The sequence below is a fragment of the Lynx rufus genome, unplaced genomic scaffold (genome assembly GCF_022079265.1).
Source record: "Lynx rufus isolate CCGP_SWC_20201006 ecotype Redwood Valley unplaced genomic scaffold, mLynRuf1.p SCAF_3, whole genome shotgun sequence".
Classification (NCBI taxonomy): domain Eukaryota; kingdom Metazoa; phylum Chordata; class Mammalia; order Carnivora; family Felidae; genus Lynx; species Lynx rufus.
The window spans coordinates 36,924,742-36,946,276 of record NW_025814845.1 but is presented as its reverse complement, the minus strand read 5'-3'; the positions used below and the strand labels follow the sequence as shown (position 1 = coordinate 36,946,276).

The following is a 21,535-nucleotide window of genomic DNA, read 5'->3' as shown; positions in this document are numbered from 1 at the left end:
TATACTGAACAATTCAACTTTGTCAAAGAAGAATCATGCTTTCACAACATTGTACTTAAAAAAAATAAAATAGGGGTGCCTGGGTGGCTCAGTCAGTTAACCATCCGACTTTGGCTCAGGTCATGATCTCACGGTTCGTGGGTTCAAGCCTCGCATCGGGCTCTGTGCTGACAGCTCAGAGCCTGGAGCCTGCTTTGGATTCTGTCTCCCTCTCTCTGTCCCTCCCCTGTCTGTGCTCTCTCTCTCTTTCTCTCTCTCTCTCAAAAATAAACATTAAAAAAATGTTTTAATAAAACAAAAATAAATAAATGAATTTTCCTATATATTACACAGTTTAAATAAATTTTCTTCTGAGAATTCAGTTCCAATGTTCTAAGCACCATTACAGCAAAGTGTTCTATATAGTGACACCTTCAGGATATTTGGAAACACATCCATAGGTTCTCTTTCAGTAGTTGAAGGCCTCCTTGTTTTGAATGCTCATGTCTGACTTTATAGGTTTCTCCCTTGGATGCCCAAATATCCGACTTTATCAAAATTTAACTCATACTCCCAACTCTCTTAGAAAATCAATATGCTTAAATATTGAATTAATAATGACCTCAATGGTCTTCAGGAAGCAGAACACAGAAACTTATGGCTTATTTAGTGATATCTATTTTCACTGTTCAGAGATCACTTTTCCTTCTATCTGTTTAATAAACAGGCACCAAGGGTTCCCTGTGCCAGTCTGGCACTTTTCCTGGACTGCAACCACAGTAATGAAAAGTCCTATGTAAATTCCATGATTCCTGCCCTCAAGGAACAAAGAGCCCAGAAGAGGGATCAGGCATGAACTTATGAGATTCCCTCATTCCCTGAAATACTTCAGAGATTAACCTCCATGAGACAAACCTTGACATGTTTATGGCCAGGTTTCAGAGTGGTAAATACAAAGAACATTAAAACACTAACCTAATCAATAAACAAGTAAGTTGATATGAAGCTAGCACCCAGATAAGTGCCCATTTTGAAAACAAGAGCCAAAATACCTTCCTAAACAGCAGAACACAAATTTCATGGCGTGGTATCTTTATTCATCACACAAAGGACAACAAATTCTAGCTCTATGTGACAAGCTGTGTGTGTAAAACATAATAAACACACTGGATTGTGATTCTAAATACATGCTGTAAAAGACTGTTAGTAAGAAAGAGGGGAATGAACTGTAATTATTTAATAGCTGCTTCCCCATTAAGACCATCCTATTTACAGTTTGAACCAATAACCAGACAATGCCTACCACATGACAAGTACTCAATGAATATTAAAAAAAAAATTGTTAATGTTTATTTATTTTTGTGACAGAGAGAGACAGAGCATGAGCAGGGGAGGGGCAGAGAGAGAGGGAGACACAGAATCCAAAGCAGGCTCCAGGCTCCAAGCTGTCAGCACAGAGCCCGATGCAGGGCTCGAACCTATGGACCATGAGATCATGACTTGAGACAAAGTCAGACGCCCAGGCGCCCCAATGAATATTTTTAAATAAATTAAATAAGTATTTTAAATAAATATTTTAAATAAATTAACTAATCTCTAATAAGGTTCATGGTCATATACTATGCATCCCAGAAATGAGTGTTCTCCAAAGAAGAAAAATCTCAAGAAGATAAAGGTCAAGCGATCAATAAGTGTGCAATAAGTATTACTGAATGATGGGATCCTATTTGGTCTATTCTACCTTGTTTTCTATAATCCAAGACGACCTAAAGCCACTTACCTCTGCTTGAGATAATTATATTTGTCCTATTGATGACTTAGGTTGCATTAAACTAGGGGTTCTCAACTAGGAACAATTTTGCCTCCCCAGGGGACATTTGCAGTATCGGGAAGCATTTTCAGTTGTCACAACTGAGGGGGTGCTAATGGATAGGTGCCGTGGATGCCACTATAATCACAGGACAGCCCCTACGACAACAAAGAATTATTGGCCTAAAATGCCAATAATGCTACTGCTGAATACACGTCTAGAGCAAGCCATCACATTTGTTCAAGAGAGAGGAAAGTAGCAGAGTGGAAAAAAGAGCTTTTCAGGCAATCATGGGGTCAAATCCAGATCAGTAAGTGGCAGCTATTCTTACTATTATGGAGCACTTATTAATCATTTGATGGCAACATTTCACTAAGTAGGAAAAGCATTTAAAGGTGATAAGACTTAGCAACTTAAAAAATTCATAATTTAAAGCTAGAAAAGATCTTAAATATCCAACTAAATACTTCATACACAAGAAAACTGAGGTTCAGAGACACTGACTCACCCATTATTATACATCAAGTTAGTGGCAGTCACATAAAATAATCCAGCCATCCTCTCCACTACCGTTTAATTACTCATTCATATATAGGTAGGTTTTTATTAATTCCTAAATTGCACACTTATAAATATGTCGTAAGTTATTTAAGTCATAGTTTGACTACAAGATTTTATGCCTGCTAAAATTTTGTATGATAGTGTGCTTACCCTATGTTTAAAATTACTAAGATTTATTCACTTTTGTATCTACCTTAAAATTTTCACAGCTAATTTGTGAGCTCTGCCTTATTTCATTTTCATCCTAATGAAAATGAAATTTTCCTATTAGCACTCACAATGGCCTACTTTTTACTTTGATATTTTATAAAAGCAATATAAAAAATTATTCACTTCTGGTTTAAATATTTGCTAGAAGGGCATGAACAAACACGTAGACACTGACAAACTGCAAATACATAGGAAAAAAGTATTTCCAACTTCACCAGTAACCTTAAAAAAGCAATTAAAACAGAGTATTTTTTGCACTGAATGTAGCAAAGAATTTCTTTATTCATAATGCTCAATGAAAGCAAGCTTTCATACAGTTCTGGGGTAATCTAGCCCACTTTTTCACTTCTCTGGAGCCAAGAGGTAATACGCCTTAAAATGCTCATCGTCCTCGGCCCTGAGTAGAAAGATGATCAACTCAGCACTGGAAAAGGGCACTAATTCAAATGCCGAGAAAAAGAGAAATTGTTAAATTGTGGTGTATCTAAATGGAAATATAATATTTAAAAAATATTCAAATGAATTTTTGAAGTTTATAAGGTTTTATAAGTTTATAAGATTTTAATCCATTATTTATACCTGTATATCACTATGAACTCAAGTGGAATGAATATATATATATATATACATACACATACACTCTTTATATACATAAATTTGGAATAAAATATTTTTAAAACATAAACACTGGTTATTTTGAGGTAGTATATTAATAGATAACTTTTAAATATGTTTTGTAACTGTCCATATCCATGAAAATATATACTCACTTTATCATTAGAAAATATATCTTCATTTCAGTGAAAAACTATTCTAAAACTAATCCCACAAAACATGTCCCAACTTTAATCACAAACCCAAATGCTTATGGTAGAGAAAAGCATACAAGTAAGTTAATGTTTTGCTTCTACATTTAAGATCAGGGATGGGGTGCCTGGTGGCTCAGTCGGTTGAGCGTCCAAGTCTTGGTTTTGGCTCAGGTCATAATCTCATGATTTGTGGGTTCAAGCCCCACATCGGGGTCTGTGCTGATGGCACGGAGCCTACTTGGGATTCTCTGCCTCTCTCTCTACCCCACCCCTCCCCAGGCTTGCTCTCGCTCTCAAAATATATAAACGTAAAAAAAATAAAAAATAAAAGAATACAGCCTGTAAAGATGCACTATGAAAATACTTTTATGTGGAGACTCTATATATAATTAATTAATTACAACTTTAATGATCAAAGTAGGTACCTATATCATTCCTCACCTCCACAAAGACACTCAGGACCTCTGGTAAGAAATCTTGATTCCCTAGGCACAAACTCCCTACTGAGAGTCATAAGGATTCATATTTGCTTTCTTTAATCATCCTCCAAAAATATACCCAAGATCAAAGGATGAGAAAAATGTCCCCCTCTTTTTGTCTTATGAAACACAAAAATGTTTAATTATAACTTTTGAAGCTAGCTCACAAGTAGCACACAAGTATTTGAAATGGCACACAGGAGTCCATGGAATTGTCTTTTTCAGAGACCTTTTAAACTAGACCAGGCACCTGTCCACCAAAACCCAGTGACTATGGCCTGCTCATTAAGGATCTTACCCTAAGCCTGTATTCTCAAACTATCACAGATCAGAATCACCTGAAATTTGTGAAAACATGGCTTCTTCCCCTGTGCATGCACGTGCACACGCATGCACGCGCACGCGCGCACACACACAAACACACACACACACACACACTCTCCAGTTTCAGATTCAAAAGGTTTGCAGTGGGGCCTGAGAATTTGTATTTCTAACAAGTTTAAGTGATGCCAATTCTGGGTACCAGAATCTGAAAATCATTGACCTAGGCAGCTCAAATCTGCTCTGGAAAAACTTATTTATAATTTATAAATATATTTTCTCCATAGATTCACTATGACTAAATATTTTTATGCAACTAATCATTTCTAGCCCAATAGTGTATATGTTACTGTCGTTCAAATAATTAGTGAAACTACTCTTTTATACACAAGAAATGGAATATTTTCTGGATGTGTAACCACAGAAACTTTTATCAAGGCAAAGAAAATAAAAGAATGAGGAATAAGAGAAAAAATTAATGGATAGGGAAGGGAGTTATTTGTAGCTAAAATGGAAAGAATTTAACTCTGAAAGATGGTATATACTTATAAAACTAAAGGTTAAGTTAATTGACTACATTAAATTGTTTTCCAAAGGTTTTTTGCAGACTATTAACTTGAGTTATAAATACAAACTAAATAAACACAACAAAGACTAAAATTTGGGGTGTCTGGGTGGCTCAGTTCATTGGGCATCTGACTCTTGATTTTGACTCAGGTCATGATCTCACAGCTTGTAGGATCGAGCCCCACATGGGGCCCTATGCTGGCAGCATGAATCCTGCTTGGGATTCTCTCCCCTCCCTCTCTCCCCCTCTCCCGCTCCTCTCTCAAAATAAATAAACTTTTTTTTAAAAAAAGACTAAAATTTTAAGTCATAGTTTCCTTTAAAAGTATATGGTATCACTGGATATATGAAGACAGGCATTTCTTTAGCTGAACTGTAGAAAGGAGATTTCAGTATAATGGATGAGATTTAATTAATTTCTAAAAACTATTTAAAGATTCACTCCTGGAAGTGCTGGGTGACTTAAAATATGTTACAAGTATTTCAGAGAAGTATTAGTTTACAATGGCTAAAAATGACTTCAGCACATGACTTAATGTAATGAACGCACAGATCACATACATCAACTACAGGTATACCTTGGAGATATTCCAGTTTGGTTCCACACGCTACAGTACAGTAAGCCAATGAATTTTTTGATTTCTCAGTGTATTCAAAAGTTACGTTTTTATTACACTGTAGTCCATTAAGTACAAAATAGCATTATGTCTCAAAGAGAATGTAAATACCTTAAATAAACAATGTACATACCTTAATGCCTGTCTTAATTAAAAACTGATTTATTGCTAAAATTATGCTAACCATTATCTGAGTTTCCAGCCAAGCTGTCATCTTTTTGCTGGTCGAGGGTCTTGCCTCAATGTTGATGGCTGCTGACTGATCAGGGCAGTAGTGGCTGAAGGTTAAAGTGACTGTGGCAATTTCTTAATATAACAATGACATTTGCTGTATCGACTGACTCTTCCTTTCACAAATGTTTCTCTGTAGCACGCAATGCTATTTGTCAACATTTTGCCCAAAGAAGGGCTTCTTTCAAAATTAGAATCAATCCTCTCAAACTCTGCCACTGCTTTATCAACTAAGTGTATGTAATATTCTAAATCCTTTGTTGCCATTTCAATTATCTTCACAGCATCTTCGCCAGTAGATTCCATCTCCAGAAACTACTGATCACTGATCGCCATAACAAATACAATAGTAATGAAATATTATAATAATGAACAAGTTTTAAATATGGCAAGAATTACTAAAATGTGACACAGAGACATGAAATGAGCAAATGCTATTAGAAAAATGGCACTGACAGACTTGTTCGACACAGGACTGCCATAAACCTTCCATTTGTAAAAAATTCAGCATCTGAGAAGCATGATAAGTTCAAGTACAATAAAGTGAGGTATACCTGAATTTTAATTGTCTTGACATGTATATTTAAATTGTCTTTGGGGTACCTGGGTGGCTCAGTTGGCTGGGCATCCTGCTCTTGGTGTTGGCTGATCTCACGGTCCATGGGATCGAGCCCCACATAAGACTGTGCTGGCAGCGGGGAGCCTGCTTGGGATTCTGTCTCTCTCCTTCTCTCTCTCTCTCTCTCTCTCTCTCTCTCTGCCCTTCCCCTGCTCAGTTCTGTCTCTCTCAAAATAAACATTTCAGAAAAATAAAATTAATACAATAAATTGTCGTTTACGCCTATATTACAAGGTAGAGCATATAAACACCAATAAAGGACAGATGAAAGCTGTAAACGGTATTGAAAAGAAATTAATGATATTCAATGGGATTATAAAATGAATTCATAATAAATGGTCAACTCCAACAATCAACACAATGCTACTGACCCTTTAAAGCACATTCATCTTGAACAAGAAGTGATGATATAATTAGCTGTTTTCAAACCAGCAATAAGTGCAGCAACAATCTGCAGCTAGTAGAAAAACACAAGCTCTAACAAGTTCAAGTGTCACTGATGCTCAGATTGACAGTCTGCCACTTAGCACAAGCTCTTAGCTCCTGAGTCTCAGTTTCCATATCTGTAAAGTAGAAATAATCATCACCTACCTCACAGAGTTTTGTAAAGAGGTTTATTAAATAATGCACTATGTCTAACATACTGAATAACTTCATTCTTTCAACTAATGTTTGCTGAGCTTCGAGTATATGCCAAACAATGTTACAGACAGCAGAAATAAATCAGGGAACAAAAGACAAAAATCTCTGCTTCCTAGGAGCTTACCTTCTAGTGTTCCTTTATTTTACCTTGTCTTAGGCACAGTGCTGGGTACTTTGAGAATGAATAAAAGTGCCCAGAGCAGGTCAACATACTCAATTCAACAACAACAACAAAAAGATAACACTAGTGTAATCATACAGCGTATAAATTTAGAAAACAGAAAGTCTTAGGAGAGGACATGACATGAGGTTGGAAGACAGAAAGGGAGTGGAGGGTAGACTTCTGGGAAGAGAGGGCATGTTAAATGAACTCTGGGAAATGACAGGAGAGATTTGTAGATTTTAGAAATATTATGAATGAAGGCTAGGAGACTGAAAAGCCCTGTGTTCATTTAAGTAACAGTGAGTAGTTCAATATGGCTGGAGTTTCAAGTACACATTAAGGAGTGAGGGCAAATAAAGATGGAAATCTAGGTTAGGACCATGTAAGTCCTTACTTACTAAGATGAAAAATTTATACTTATTTTGAAGGAAATGGGAAATCATCGAAGATATGAAGAGGATATACGATGGGAATGCAAGCTGGTGCAGCCACTCTGGAAAACAGTATGGAGGTTCCTCAAAAAACTAAAAATAGAACTACCCTATGACCCAGCAATTGCACTACTAGGCATTTATCCATGGGATACAGGTGTGCTGTTTGGAAGGGACACATGCAGCCCCATGTTTATAGCAGCACTATCAACAATAGCCAAAGTATGGAAAGAGCCCAAATGTCCATCGATGGATGAATGGAAAAAGAAGATGTGGTATATATATATATACAATGGAGTATTACTCGGCAATCAAAAAGAAGAAATCTTGCCATTTGCAACTACATGATGGAACTGGAGGGTATTATGCTACGTGAAATTAGTCAGAGAAAGACAAAAACCATATGACTTCACTCATATGAGGACTTTAAGAGACAAAACAGATGAACATAAGGGAAGGGAAACAAAAATAATATAAAAACAGGGAGGAGGGCAAAACAGAAGAGACTCAAATATGGAGAACAAACTGAGGGTTACTGGAGGGGTTGTGGGAGGAGAGATGGGCGAAATGGGTAAGGGGCACTAAGGAATCTACTCCTGAAATCAGTGTTGCACTATATGCTAACTAATTTAGATGTAAATTTAAAAAAATTAAAAATAAAATTAAAAAAAAAGAGGATGTGATACGATATGGACATTTAAAGGATTTCTTTGCAAGAAGTTGAAAGCACATTGGAATGGGGGAGAAAAGGCAGGGAGGCTAGACTGAAAAAAGGAAAAAAATGTGCTTCCGAACACAGTTGACTAGTAACCTAACAAGGAGTGGGATTACTAGAGATTTCCAGAGGCATCTCGGAGTGCACATTTGTGACATCAGCAGCACCAACGGCTGGCGAGGACACCCCAACAACCTGGCAGGAACCACGCTCATATTCCCCACTGTACCTCCTGTCCTCTGCCTGTTACCAACACTGCTTCCTCAACAGGACATACTCTGTCCACACACTCCTACCATCACCCCATCCATCTGGACCATGACCCAAATCAAGCAGGCAAAAAATGTGACTAATTGGGCACTGGGGACCACAATACACCCTCTTTTGCATTACTTAGCTCAAATGAAATGTTACAATTTGAGAGAGAAAAGACAGCTTAGGACTCTGAGTAAGAATTGTTTTTTAAAATACCACTGCCCTACTGAAAACATTTCACTTTTCTCTAGGTCCTTGGTTTAGGAATCTTAAAAGTATAATAATAGTTCAGGGGCACCTGGGTGGCTCAGTTGGTTGAGCATCATCAGACTTCAGCTTAGGTCATGATTTCATGGTTCATGGGTTTGAGCTCCACATCAGGCTCTGTGCTGACAGCTCAGAGGCTGGAGCCTGCTTTGGATTCTGTGTGTGCCTCCCTCCCGCACTCTGTCTCTCTCTCTGTCTCTCAAAAATAAACATTTAAAAAAAAATTTTTAAGTATAATAATAGTTCAGAATCAGGCATTTTTCTAACCTGACAAGGTAGAAATGGTGATTTGTTAGCTGAAGGGCATCTCAGGTAAGTAGAGAGAATATATGAGAACACCTGTCTTGGAAAGACTTTAGTGAAGAAAAGATATTATAAATTAAGATTTTTAACAATAACCTTCAGTGTATCATTATAGCATGTAAGGGAAACGACAATGTTTTTAAATAGTGCTAGTTATGAAAACTATACCTTGAAGAAAAAGACTTCACCAAATTTTTGGATAATTTAAAACTGATTTTGACCTTCTTTCTCATAACTAAGCTATTATGATTTTTTTATTACCTTTCCTACATACAGAGTTGAAATTTTATAAATTTGTGTTGCTGACAGAAATATAGACATGTACTCCTCTTCCTCATTCATAAAGGCCTTGAATGAAATGAATAGATTTTAGAAAAAGAAATTAAGAAGTGTTTAATTAAGGCCTAGTAGCTTGGGCCCCAAGAAGATGTGATCAACTGGACATGAATAGGAATAAAGCTTTCATCAGTCCAACACCGCTTATTATTTCAGAAAACAGCTGGGGGCACTAGAGTGAATGTGACTAGAATAAGTTTTATCTTGAGATTTCCCTTTAATTTCACATGTTCTCACCATCAAACATAATCCGGAAACAATGACACTTGACACGGAATTACACCCTGAGACTATACAGGCTTTGTGAAAGAAAACAAAGAGAATATCATCCATGTACTCTTCGCTCTAGAACAAACTGATTTATTAGGATAGCAATTTTTTCCCCTGATAACCAAAATATATTTACTGTAGAAATTTTAGAAACTACAGATGAATACCATGAGAAAAACAGAAATCACCCATAATCCCATCACCCAAACATAAGTAACATCACCATTTGGTTTACTCTCCACCAATAAAGTAGTTTCTGTGCATTAAACTGGATTTTTTCAAAAGTAAGATTCTGTAACTTTTCATTCCTCCTATCCTAAACATATTTCCATATCATTAAAAAGTCTTCCTTCCCAACAACTTCACACATTTTAATTTGCTTTCCAAGTTTACTGATGTGATGTGTGAAAGTGTGCTTAGTAAACATCCCTCTCCTCCTGACCTTAAAAAAGTCCATTTTTTTCCCTCTGTGAATTGCCCATTTATGTCTATTTTTCATTGGGCATAATTTTTCACATGGGTGTTCATTTATGTCTCACTGCAGTTTATAATAGCCTTTGAAAAGGGTTTACTAGTATATAAAATATAGACCTCAGAGTTTTAATTTCGGTTTTGGTATCTCTTGGCAACATTTTTCAAAACAGTATTTTTGTGATTATTAAAATAATAGTAGCTATAGAAGATTTGGGAATGTGAAGAAGAATATTTTCAAAGAGCCACAACTCTACCACCTAGAAATCCAATTTTTTTTCATATATGTCAGTGAATACATCCATTGATACAAACAGGAACTTGTATACAAACAGGAAGTACAACAGTCTTGTCCAATGTTTAATTTAGAACAATGCCTAATATATAGTAAGAGCTGAATATGTGAGTAAATGATATTTTATCTTTTTAGAATACTTTCTAAGTAATGAAATTTTTTTCAAAACTATTTTGGAAACTGAATTGCATCAATATAGATATACAGTACAATAATTTAGGTATTTTGCTATTGCAGGCTTTATTCTTCTTTTTCGTATTACATTCACGTTCACTGTAATGAACATATTTATAAATCTTCATATAAAATTCATAGGATTACCTTGGTATATATTTCTAGACCCAGTATGACTGAGTCAAAGCCTGAAAGGATTTACAGGTTTTAATACATACTCTCATTTTATCAGCTTATATCATTGCATGAACATACCCTTCATTTAGAAGCACAAAAGAAGATTCCATGAAAGTCACAACTCTTTAACAAAACTAGTGTCACTGTTACTTCTTACTCTAATGGTGGCACTAGCTCCATGAAAAGTGTCGTTTCTATGGCTAAGATGATTTCTGAAGTGAAAGAAATCCATCTAAGGTAATAGGAAGGGAATAACGTCTTTAAGAGAGTACATTCACATCAAACCTCTTCTTAAGTGATAAGAAAAGCTGTTCAGCTGCTATAACTATGACCAGGAATAGAGACAGCACACACACTATTGTTCCAAGAGTTGATCCACAGATTCTCCTTCTCGCAAGCACAAACTATTCAATGTATCTTCACCATTGCACTGGGTTTGGGCTATTCCCAAGCGATTTTGCTTGTAGCATTTTCTTTGATTTTCCTTCATCAAAAAGGCTATGTCTAATTAGATCAGACAACAACTGAGACATGTACTGAAGCCTTCAGTATGTCAACATTCTTGACCTCTGAATTTAAAAACAGATTCTAACAAGTTTATTTGTCTAGCCAATAAGTCATTTCCTTCGTTTTACAGACATCAAAATAAACAATATCCTATTCAATTTCTATTTAATCATTAAGTAATTGTATTAAAAAAGTATTTGATTCTTGCCATCCAAAGGTCAAGCATTCCCGAAATCCGGTTTTAGACTGCGTAGATTATCCATTTATGTATACAATTTAACAAATGTTAAATTAGCAGCTAGTGCTGGGGCACCTTGGTGGCTCAGTCCGCTAAGCCTCCAACTTTGGCTCAGGTCATGATCTCATCGTGGTGAGTTCAAGCCCCGCTTTGGGCTCTGAGCTGACAGTGGGGAGCTTGCTTCCAATTTCTCTGTCTCCCCCTCTCTTTGCCCCTCCCCCACTCGTGTTTTTTTTCTCTCTCTCAAATAAATAACTATTTAAAAAATTAGCAGCTAGTGTTATTTTTTTTAACTCCCTAAAACTTTTTGAATGTTGCCAATTTGCTTTTCAATATATGTAGTATGACCACATTTTCATAAAAACAAATCATCCCAATATAATAAGTATGTAATATGTATTTGTAATGAGAACAGAAGAGAGTCCAGAAGGAGTAGACATTACTCCTTGGGGTAGAGTGGAGTGAGGACTCACACTGGGGCACTGAAGGAGTTTACAGTGTTACAACAATCATAGGTCACGCACCTGTTCTTAAGCCAAAGATTTTTTTTTTATGATGGCACTCTTCAGATATTTGACCTAGCCCAATATAAAAATTACTCTCTCCTCTATAGTTACTTTTCTAGTACAGCAATCAGTTGGTAGACAAAGAGCCCCCATTCTTGTGGATCAATCTTCTAGAGCTGATGAGACTGAGAAGCTTGCTCTCAGACTACAGAACTGTTTCTCCTTGCAAAGAACTAGCATGAAAAGAAGAAACAAGAAACTCTGTGGTCTTATTGAGATAACATTCTAAACACCTGAGTTAGCATGCCCTTATGATTAAGAATAGTTTAAATATATCCTTTAAAAGCAGAAAGGCTTGACTCTCCAAACTGGAGGGTTTCACTAACCAAGTTGATGTCTCTCTGCTGTACATAGGAAAGTATGACTATGTTTTATAACGTAAGAGGAAGGATGCCTCAAACCATTAAGTTCTGCAAAGTTAATGTGTGCGGGGACGAACGCGGGCTTTTCTGCAGCGCTCCTTTAGAACCATTTCTGAGCAAACTCCAACACAAACACCTTCCTAAGGAATAAACCCGGCTTTTCTACTGGGTTACAACTTCAACCCCCATTGTCTTCCTTACCCTTGAGACAAAGCCAAAATTGCCTTTAGACTGCTGGATTTCACAATGAGATGACAAGTGTGTGCGCGCATAATTTACCTTTTCACAAAACCCAGCATTCAGAATAGATAAAATAATTCCTCTTTTGCAATCAAAATCAAGTAACTGAAAACGGGGTCTCTCCGTTTTGGTTTTGTTTTGTTTTTTAAGTTCAACAACAGACCTAAAGTCTAGTTTTGAGGCACTGCATCAAACCTGAAAGCAATTATTGGGGAAGCGGGAGAGGAAGAGGGGAAGGGAAGGGGGAGCAGGGTGAGAAGTGAAACAGAAATCAAGGAAACAGACCTAGGAGTTCGCACGTTCACCCTTACCAATTCCTCCATCCGCACACATCACAGCATGACGATCACGACTCTCAAGGTGCAAGAGAAAACCCAACACAAATCCGAAGAGTGGAGGCGGGTTATGCGTCTCTGCCAGCCATTTGCTTTTTGGGGAAACAAAAAACAAGAAAACAAACAAAAAAAACCACTTCTCAGAAGACAGCACGCAAACCGCTCGGCTGAAGCCTGAGCCAAAGCCGCGACCTCCTCCCCCTCCTCCCCTTGCTCCTCCAGCCCTCCTGGCCTGGCTCCGGAGCAGCAGAGCTTCCGCGAACAGCCAATCGCCGGCAGCCCCGCCTCCCGTGACGCAGGGGGGCGTGGCGTGGCGGAGGCTGGCTTCCCGGCCTCAGCTGTAGCACCGAGCTGCCAGCCCGTAGAGAGCCCGGGCCCCGGTGGTCCAGAGCTTTTACAGCCCCACCCCGGCCGTTTATCCAGACTTGAAGCGCTTGGCAGTTATTTTTTTGGAGGGGTAAAAGGAACAAATCTAAACTTTTAATGTTATTGTTTTATAACTGGGAAAGGAATTGAGAAAAAGACTACAATTCTGATTTGGCCTCGCTCAGTGTAATGTACTTTGTCCGTATACCTGCCATGGTCTGGGGCTTTAAGCAAAAATATTTTTCTCCTAAATAAATTCCAGCAACCCATTTGGTCCCTCAAAACTTCTGACCAACTAACTGCTTTGAGAAAGGAAAAAAGGGATTTGGGAAAAGACAGCCAATAATGGCAATAATTCAGACTAAAAACTAATAATCACTGACCGCCAATTGTTTTATCCCACTGAAACAAAAGGAGCCAAAACCTCCACAGCTCATTTGTACATCTATCTTACATTTTCTTAACTGTTGCTCAAATGCGCAGACAAAGTGAAGAAAACTAACGATCCTTCAAATGTTTCACTAACAGGGAAGAGCTCTCCAGGGCAGACCCATGGAGCCACTTGGGAGGTTTGCAGACTCTCCCAGACCAGGCTGGAGAGGCCAAACAAGTTCCTACATTCACTGGGAACGTGCCTCTCCCGGAGGGGAGAAACAAGTTCTGGGTGTGGCTTCCTGTGATGGCAGAACTTGGAAAGCAACTTCTGCAGGCAAGGGCAAATCTCTATAGAGTGTAGTCAACCCTGGGAATAAATTCAGTTGATTCAAGAAGACTGGCATTTACGCGGCCTCTGAAAATTCCTAGCCTTGGTAGCACTTTTTGCAGTCGTGTGAGTGTCCCTAACAGGATTTAGGATTAAACTTAAAATTACATTTTCTATCTGATAGCCAACCTTCTTGAGGAGACTTGAAATTTAAGATGGGCCTCCCAGAGTTTCTCCAGTCAGCACCCATGCTATAATCTCTGTGAAGGGCCTTCCTGGGAGGATGCATACCAGGACAATTCAGGCAGGCCACTGGTATTTGCCGCCTGTTTGGATTGCTTAAATCAGTGGTTCTAACCAGCTACACCTCAGAGTCAACAGGGGAGCTTGATGCCAAGGCTCAACCCAGCCCAATTAAACTGGAATCTATAGGGGTGGGGCTCCGGCATATTTCTTTCTTTCAAGTTCCCTGAGGGACTCTAATCTGCAACAAGGGTGAGAATCACTGGCTCAGATTTAAATGATTAGAGACAATTTGACGTAATATTTAAGTTAAAAATGTGATATTTTGTAAGTAAAAGTAAAGTAAAAAATTAGGTAAATGTTTGCAGAATAATGTGAAACATTTGGTAATATAACTTGTCTTTATGTATTCTTTACATATTTGTATATTTTTATGTAAATACAGAAAATACGTGGTGAGATACACATCAAAATTGTTTTACTCAGAAGGGAAGGATTGAAGAGTGAGGGGAAATTATTAGCTTTCCATTCATGTCTGTGTCATTTGACAAGGAAAGGTACATGTACCCTGTTTATGATTTAAATAGATCCAGTCAAGTTTAAAAAATTAATATTTATGAATGTCATTGCAAATGGCCACTATTAAAGTAGACTTCAGTTTGTTTTTGCAAATGTTCCTCTAATATATAACTTTTCTAAGGGTTCTTTCCATTTTGTAAAAGGAAAGAAAGAAAAAATCCATAGTTTCTTTAACACATTAGCTAATTGCCAAACAATATATTTACTTCCTTATAATTCATATAATGTACCTATCATCTGATGATTTTTTTAAACTAATATTCAAAGTATACAATATAAATGTAAGGAAATTTCACCTTTTCCAAATTATTTGTAATTAGTATCTCAAAACTAATGGTTTTGGGGCACCTGTATGGCTCAGTCGATTAAGCATCCAACTCTTGATTTCAGCTTAGGTCATGATCTCATGGTTCATGAGTTTGAGTCTTGCTTTGGGCTCTGTGCTGGCAGCATGGAGCCTGTTAGGGATTCTCTGTCTTTCTCTGCTCCACTCCTGCTCACACTCTCTCCCTAAAAAATAAATAAATAAACATTACAAAAAAAACTAACAGCTTCATAATTAATTCCCAATAGGAAACATGGCATAGTAATCAAGTGCCTAGGTTTGACCTGGCTTTAAATCTTAGCTTTGCATATTTTTAGATAAATGATCTAAGGTACCATCTCTAAACCCCACAGGTAAAATGAATCCAATAATATCTACAACAGTTTTATTAAGACTACACCACATCATGTAATAGGTGCTTAATAAGTGATAGCTATTAATCCACTGACTTCTATTGTCCTATCGTTTCTTAAACATTCAAAGATTAGCATGGCAGCAGTAGACTAAGAATTTATCAGGAAACATTTTTATAAAATAGTATGATTTTTTCTATGACCATTGATACTTCTTATCCAATTATATAGGCGAAAGAGAAACATTCATTCTTTCAGGTCACTGCTTTAGCATAGAACATATATAAGGGTGTTTTTTGTTTGTTTGCCTCAAAACATTCTACATATAACAATGTTTCCTGAAGTGATACACAAGCGGATTTTAGGATTCATAAACCACCATTTCTTTTTCTCTATACTTATTAACAGAGAGTGACTTAAGCACAGATCATGATGTTTCCCAGGATTGGTTTCCTGACTAACTGCTGGACAAAAAAAAGGAGAGGTCAATGCCTCAAGCAATAAGGGCTTATCTCCTGTAGGTAATATCATCCTGCGTTTTAGTAATATCATCTTGCATTTTCTGTCTCTTTTTTTTCTTTCCTGGACGTTTACTGAGCATCAGTAAAACATTTCTATGTTAGGCACTATTCTAAGTAGTTTACATCTATCACCTCACTTGATCCTCTTGTCAGCCAAAGTTAGAGCAAGCCAAAGTGTGAAGGATGAAGAGAAGTCAGGCAAATGAAAGGATGAATAAGGGTAAGACCATTGCAGATAGAGGAAACATGCTAGAGGTGGAACAGCTTTCACATTGGGGATTTATAGGTCATATTCGTATTACTAGCATGGAGATTTTCACAGGATATTGGTGGCTTTGGCCTGTGTAGGTTGCCCAGCTCTATGATGTTTTTATATTTCTGGTTCCATATTTCAAGGGTGTTCTATCTGATCATGGTCAACCCTCACTTCCATCCCTTTTTCTACTACTAGTCTACCCCGTCAATTCCCAACCATGCAGAGACTCTACTGGCTGTTTCTCCCCTCTTACGTTTCCAGGTTGTGTTAGCAGAATGTTATGAAAGTAAGCTAATTGAAAAGTTAATGGAGTCCACACTCTTGATAAACTTTCTGTTTATTCCTAAGTGATTCCTTATCATTATCAGCCAAGCTCCCCTCTTCTGACAAACACTTAACTGAGCACCCACCAAATGACAGCCTGAACTCACCACCTCCACTCACTAGAAGGGAGTCCACAGCATGCTGACGTGGATCCAAGCACCACAATGTATAAATCTCTTTATTTCCCTTCCCTCTCACTCTTTCTCCATTCCTGCATTTCTGTGTAAGTGGTTCTCCCTTCTCTAAAAAAGCTCATTTCTCTCTGAAGTTGGTATCTCTGGCCACCGGCTCTTGCCCCTTCCACAACTTTTTGGTACCCATTATTGCCTCTTTATATCATTAACTTGTTTCTTTTCACTGGACCTTCAACCTACGTATATTTAATTTAGAGATGAATATATATGTTCTCCACACCAAAGAAGAGGAGGAGGAGAAAGAAGGTAGGAAGGGAGAGAAAGGGAGAAGGAAGGAGAAGAAAAAAGAGAAGATGATAGAGAAGGCTCTCTTTTGATCTTGCTATTCTTTTGGATCAAACTGTTTTTTTTTTCTCTCTCCACATTACCAAGATTCACTGGAACATATCTTAATCGCTTCCTGACTCCTTGAGCCCCTGCAATCTGATTTCACTCTTTTCTCCCCTGAACTTATCAATGGTCACAATTCCAATTGGCAAACTCAGTTGTATCTCTCCCATTCTCCATTGTCACAACTGGCTTTGATAGCCACTCCCTGCTACTAGGAACTCTTCTTTGGGGGAGTTCTGTGGTTCTTCCTGGTTCTCTTCTTCTTTTATTTTAAATCATTTTTTAAATAAAACATTAAAAAATTTTAATGTTCATTTATTTTTGAGAGAGGGAGAGTGACAGAGTGTGAGTAGGGGAGGGGAAGAGAGAGAGGGAGACACAGAATCTGAAGCAGGCTCCAGGCTCTGAGCTGTCAGCACAGAGCCCGACATGGGGCTCAAACTCAACAAACCCTGAGATCATGACCTGTGGTGAAGTTGGATGTTCAACCAACTGAGCCACCCAGGCGCCCCTAGATAAAAAAGATTTTTATAAAGACTCTTGTCTGGTTCATCTGCTTTCTTCTCTACCTGAGGTGTATGAATTCTCCCAAGATCTGCCTTGGTAGCTCATTCATTGTGATAATGTAGTTATGGTTTCCAGCCTGAGGACTTCCAAGCTTTCTGCCCTTTGCTGAGCTGCAGGTGTGCATTTCCAGTTGTCTGCCCACCACCTCTTCCTGATAACAATGTCACCTTGATACTTCCAATGCAGTGTGCCCTTCTCTCTACGCTTGCTCCTCCCTTTTCTCCTTTCTATTTCCCTACCAGGCTCTGCTGTGGCCACAGCTGGGGTTCGGTCATGCCTAGGCAGGTCTGGCAAACTAGTGGGGCAGCACAGCAGACATTTATTGCCATGGGAGGCCTAGGAAGAACTTGGGATTTAGTTATTCTAAGATGAAATTCCAGGCCGATTTGACTGGCCTAGCAAAAATCTTAATCCTTGTAGGGGTTGGATGACTCTCAAGGAAAGTGCTTTTCATTAGAATTATCTTCCCCATCTCCCTTTAAATATCACCACAGAACCTTAATACAAGTTTGTGAAATACTAATACATTTACTGTATGTAATGTATACAAATATCTTTACTATAGAGATATGGAACAGGTATTATAGGAGTGTAAAAGACAGGGAATTCTCATGGGACAGCGGAACTAGCAAAAGTTTCATATGGGGTTGTGACTTGAGTGGGGCTTCTGATATGTGTAGGAATGCACTGATGGAAAAATAAGGGTCAAGCCTCTGGCTAAATACAAAACAACAGACAAATAAGAAGAAAAATGCAAATGCATTGGAGTATATGGCATGTTTGAGAATTGTTTACCTTTTTTTCAGGCCAGTGCAGAGAAGGAGACAAAGAGTATTAGGACTCCAGTGTGAAGGTTTCTGAGCAAGAGTTGTGGTCAGTTCTGTGCCATAACAAATTAAACACACTGGACAGGATAGACATTGCAATGTGAGAGAGATGAAATAAAGGCCTGAAACAAGGGTCTGGCAGTGGTGTGGAAAGGAAGGGATGCATTCGAGAGTCTTTGCAAGGTCAAATCTTCCTTGAGAAGAAAAATGAGCTCCATCCAACAACGTAGGTTGCATGGCCAGTAGGAATGTTATTGCTCTGCAGTAGTGGGGTTGGTCAGAGGATCCTGTGCTCTGCAGAAGAGCCCTGACCTGGACAGGCTGACAAGCAGAATCCTAGTTGGTTGTTTTTTTTTTGTTTTTTTTGTTTTTTTGGTCTGATACATGGTACATGACTTAAATGGTGATAGGAAGTACCATTAAGTTAGGCATTTCATTAAGCCCAATGCAAGTTTTCATGCTGAATGTAGTGACATTCCTGCCATCTATTGGGTGAAGTACCAAATCTCTTCTTTTTTTAAATTTAACTTAATACTTAATTGATTTATTTTTTAATTTACATCCAAGTTAGTTAGCATATAGTGCAATAATGATTTCAGGAGTAGAATCCAGTGATTCATCCCCTATGTATAACACCCAGTGCTCATCCCAACAAGTGTCTTCCTTAATGTCTCTTACCCCACCCACAACCCTTCCAGTGACCCTCAGTTTGTTTTCTGTACCAAATCTCTTCTTTGAATAAGAACCTCCCCTTATCTGTGGGGGGATATGTTCTGGGCTCCCCAGGAAATGCCTGGAAGGGCAGATAGTATTGAACCCTACGTATACTATGTTTTTTCCAATATATACAGACCTACAATAAAGCTTAATTTATAACATAGGAACAGTAAGAGGTTAACAGCCATAACTAATAATAAAATAGAATTATACTGTAAAACAAGTTATGTGAACGTGGTCTCTCTCTCTCATAATATCATTGCACTGTACTCACCCTTCTTCTTCCTGTGTTGATGTAAGATGACAAAATGTCTATGTGATGAGATGAAGTGAGGTGAATGACAGAGGCACTATGACATAGTGTTAGGCTACTAGTGACCTTCTGACCATACATCAGAAGGAGGAGCTTCTGCTACCGGACCATGGTTGACTGCAGGTAACTGACACCATGGAAAGCAAATCTCAGTTAAGGGGTAATTACTGTGCCAGGAAACAAATCACAATAGAAAGTCAGCATGACCAGAGAGGAGCACACAGTGGACTTCAAAGGTGCTGGGATGTTTATTATCAAGCTCTATGGTGGTATAATATAGTCAGGATTCTACAGAGAACAGAACCAATATGATGGTATAAATATGTATTGGGAGAGAGAAATTTTAAGGAAATAGCTCACACAATTGGGTGGTGGTGGGGGGGGGGGGGGAGGTGGTGGTGGAGATCCAAAACCTGCAGCAGCAGGCTGGAGACCAATGGAAGAATTGATTTTGCAGTGTGAGTGCAAAGGTTATCTGCTGCCAGAATTCTCCCTCAGTCTTTTTCTGTTAAGGCTTTCAGCTGATTGAATGAGATCCACCCTTATTATGGAGGTTAATTTCTTTGAATCAAGATCTGCTGATTTAAAGTTAACCTTATTTTAAAAATACCCTTGCAGGGGCGCCTGGGTGGCGCAGTCGGTTAAGCATCCGACTTCAGCCAGGTCACGATCTTGCGGTCCGTGAGTTCGAGCCCCGCGTCAGGCTCTGGGCTGATGGCTCAGAGCCTGGAGCCTGTTTCTGATTCTGTGTCTCCCTCTCTCTCTGCCCCTCCCCCATCCATGCTCTGTCTCTCTCTGTCCCAAAAATAAATAAACGTTGAAAAAAAAAATTAAAAAAAAAAACACTTTTGCAGAAACATGTAGAATAATGCTTGACCAAATATCTGGGTGCTGTGGCCTAGTCAAATTGGCACATAAAATTAGCCATCACAACTTCCTTTTATCATTGTTTTTAAACTGTTAAGATACATTAAAAATTAAAAAAAAAAGATCAATGTCTTCATCTTGGAAGCTGAGAGTACAATTTGGAATATAAGATCCCAAGGTCAGCTAAAACAGTTGTGAAAGCTCTGGTAAGCAAATAATAATAAAATAGACTTAAAAAAAAAAAAAAACCCAGCCAAACCAGGGCCCTTTGGAATCCAAGGGAATCATCTTTGTTAACAAGGACTACCAAAACAGAAGGGCAAGGTATAGGCAGGCCTTTCCTGTTCTCACTTACTTGGTCCCAGGCCACATTAAAAATCTCCCACTGATTTGGAAGCTTCCAATTGGAAATTCAGGGCATTTGCTGAATCATTAGTTGAGACCTGAAGGGAAGAATCTAGAAAATATCTTGCCCTTGTCAATCAGATAGAATTGAGAGGTGGGAAAGAGGGCTGGTTAGACCTCCAACGAGCTGAGTCCCTTGCTGTGCCCCAAACTGTTTCTGCTACCACATGCTGGCATTGACTATTCCTCTGAAAACTGTTATTGCTTAAATCTACCCAGGGTATAATGTTTAATGTTCAGATTAATTGGGACCATCTGTCATCTAGGAGACACATTTACTCAACCCACAGTGAGTATGGAGCAAGATAAATATTTATTTCTCTGTTTACCAAAGTGATGTTTCTTTTTTTTAATTATTTTTTAATAAATGTTTATTTATTTTTGAGAGAGAGAGACACACTCACAGCATGAGCAGGGGAGGGGTAGAGAGAGAGGGAGACACAGAATCTGAAGCAGGCTCCAGACCCTGGCTGTCAGCACAGAACCCAATGCAGGGCTCCAACTCATAAACTGCAAGATCATGACTGAGCTGAAGTCAGAGGTTTTACCGACTGAACCACCCAGGTGCCCTCAAAGTGATGTTTCTTAAACATTATGTTTTTGTCAAAGTTCCATAAATCAAATTTTATTTCAAATGCCCTAGTGAAATTCTTTATTAAAGGAGTCTGGTAGAGCATCCTTTTATAATTTCAAAT

At 38.3% G+C, this 21,535-nt stretch overlaps 1 protein-coding gene across 3 annotated transcripts in view; it reads right to left on the bottom strand.

Annotated features, from left to right (window-relative positions):
* The window catches only part of ATP10D (ATPase phospholipid transporting 10D (putative)), a 108,772-nt gene extending 95,637 nt beyond the window's left edge, over positions 1-13,135 (bottom strand). For all 3 annotated transcript variants that reach the window (XR_006964262.1, XM_047090820.1, XM_047090822.1), the window contains exon 1: positions 12,927-13,135. The gene's annotated coding sequence lies outside the window, so the exon portion shown is untranslated. The remainder of the gene's footprint in view (positions 1-12,926) is intronic.
* Between the last annotated feature and the right edge of the window lie 8,400 nt (positions 13,136-21,535).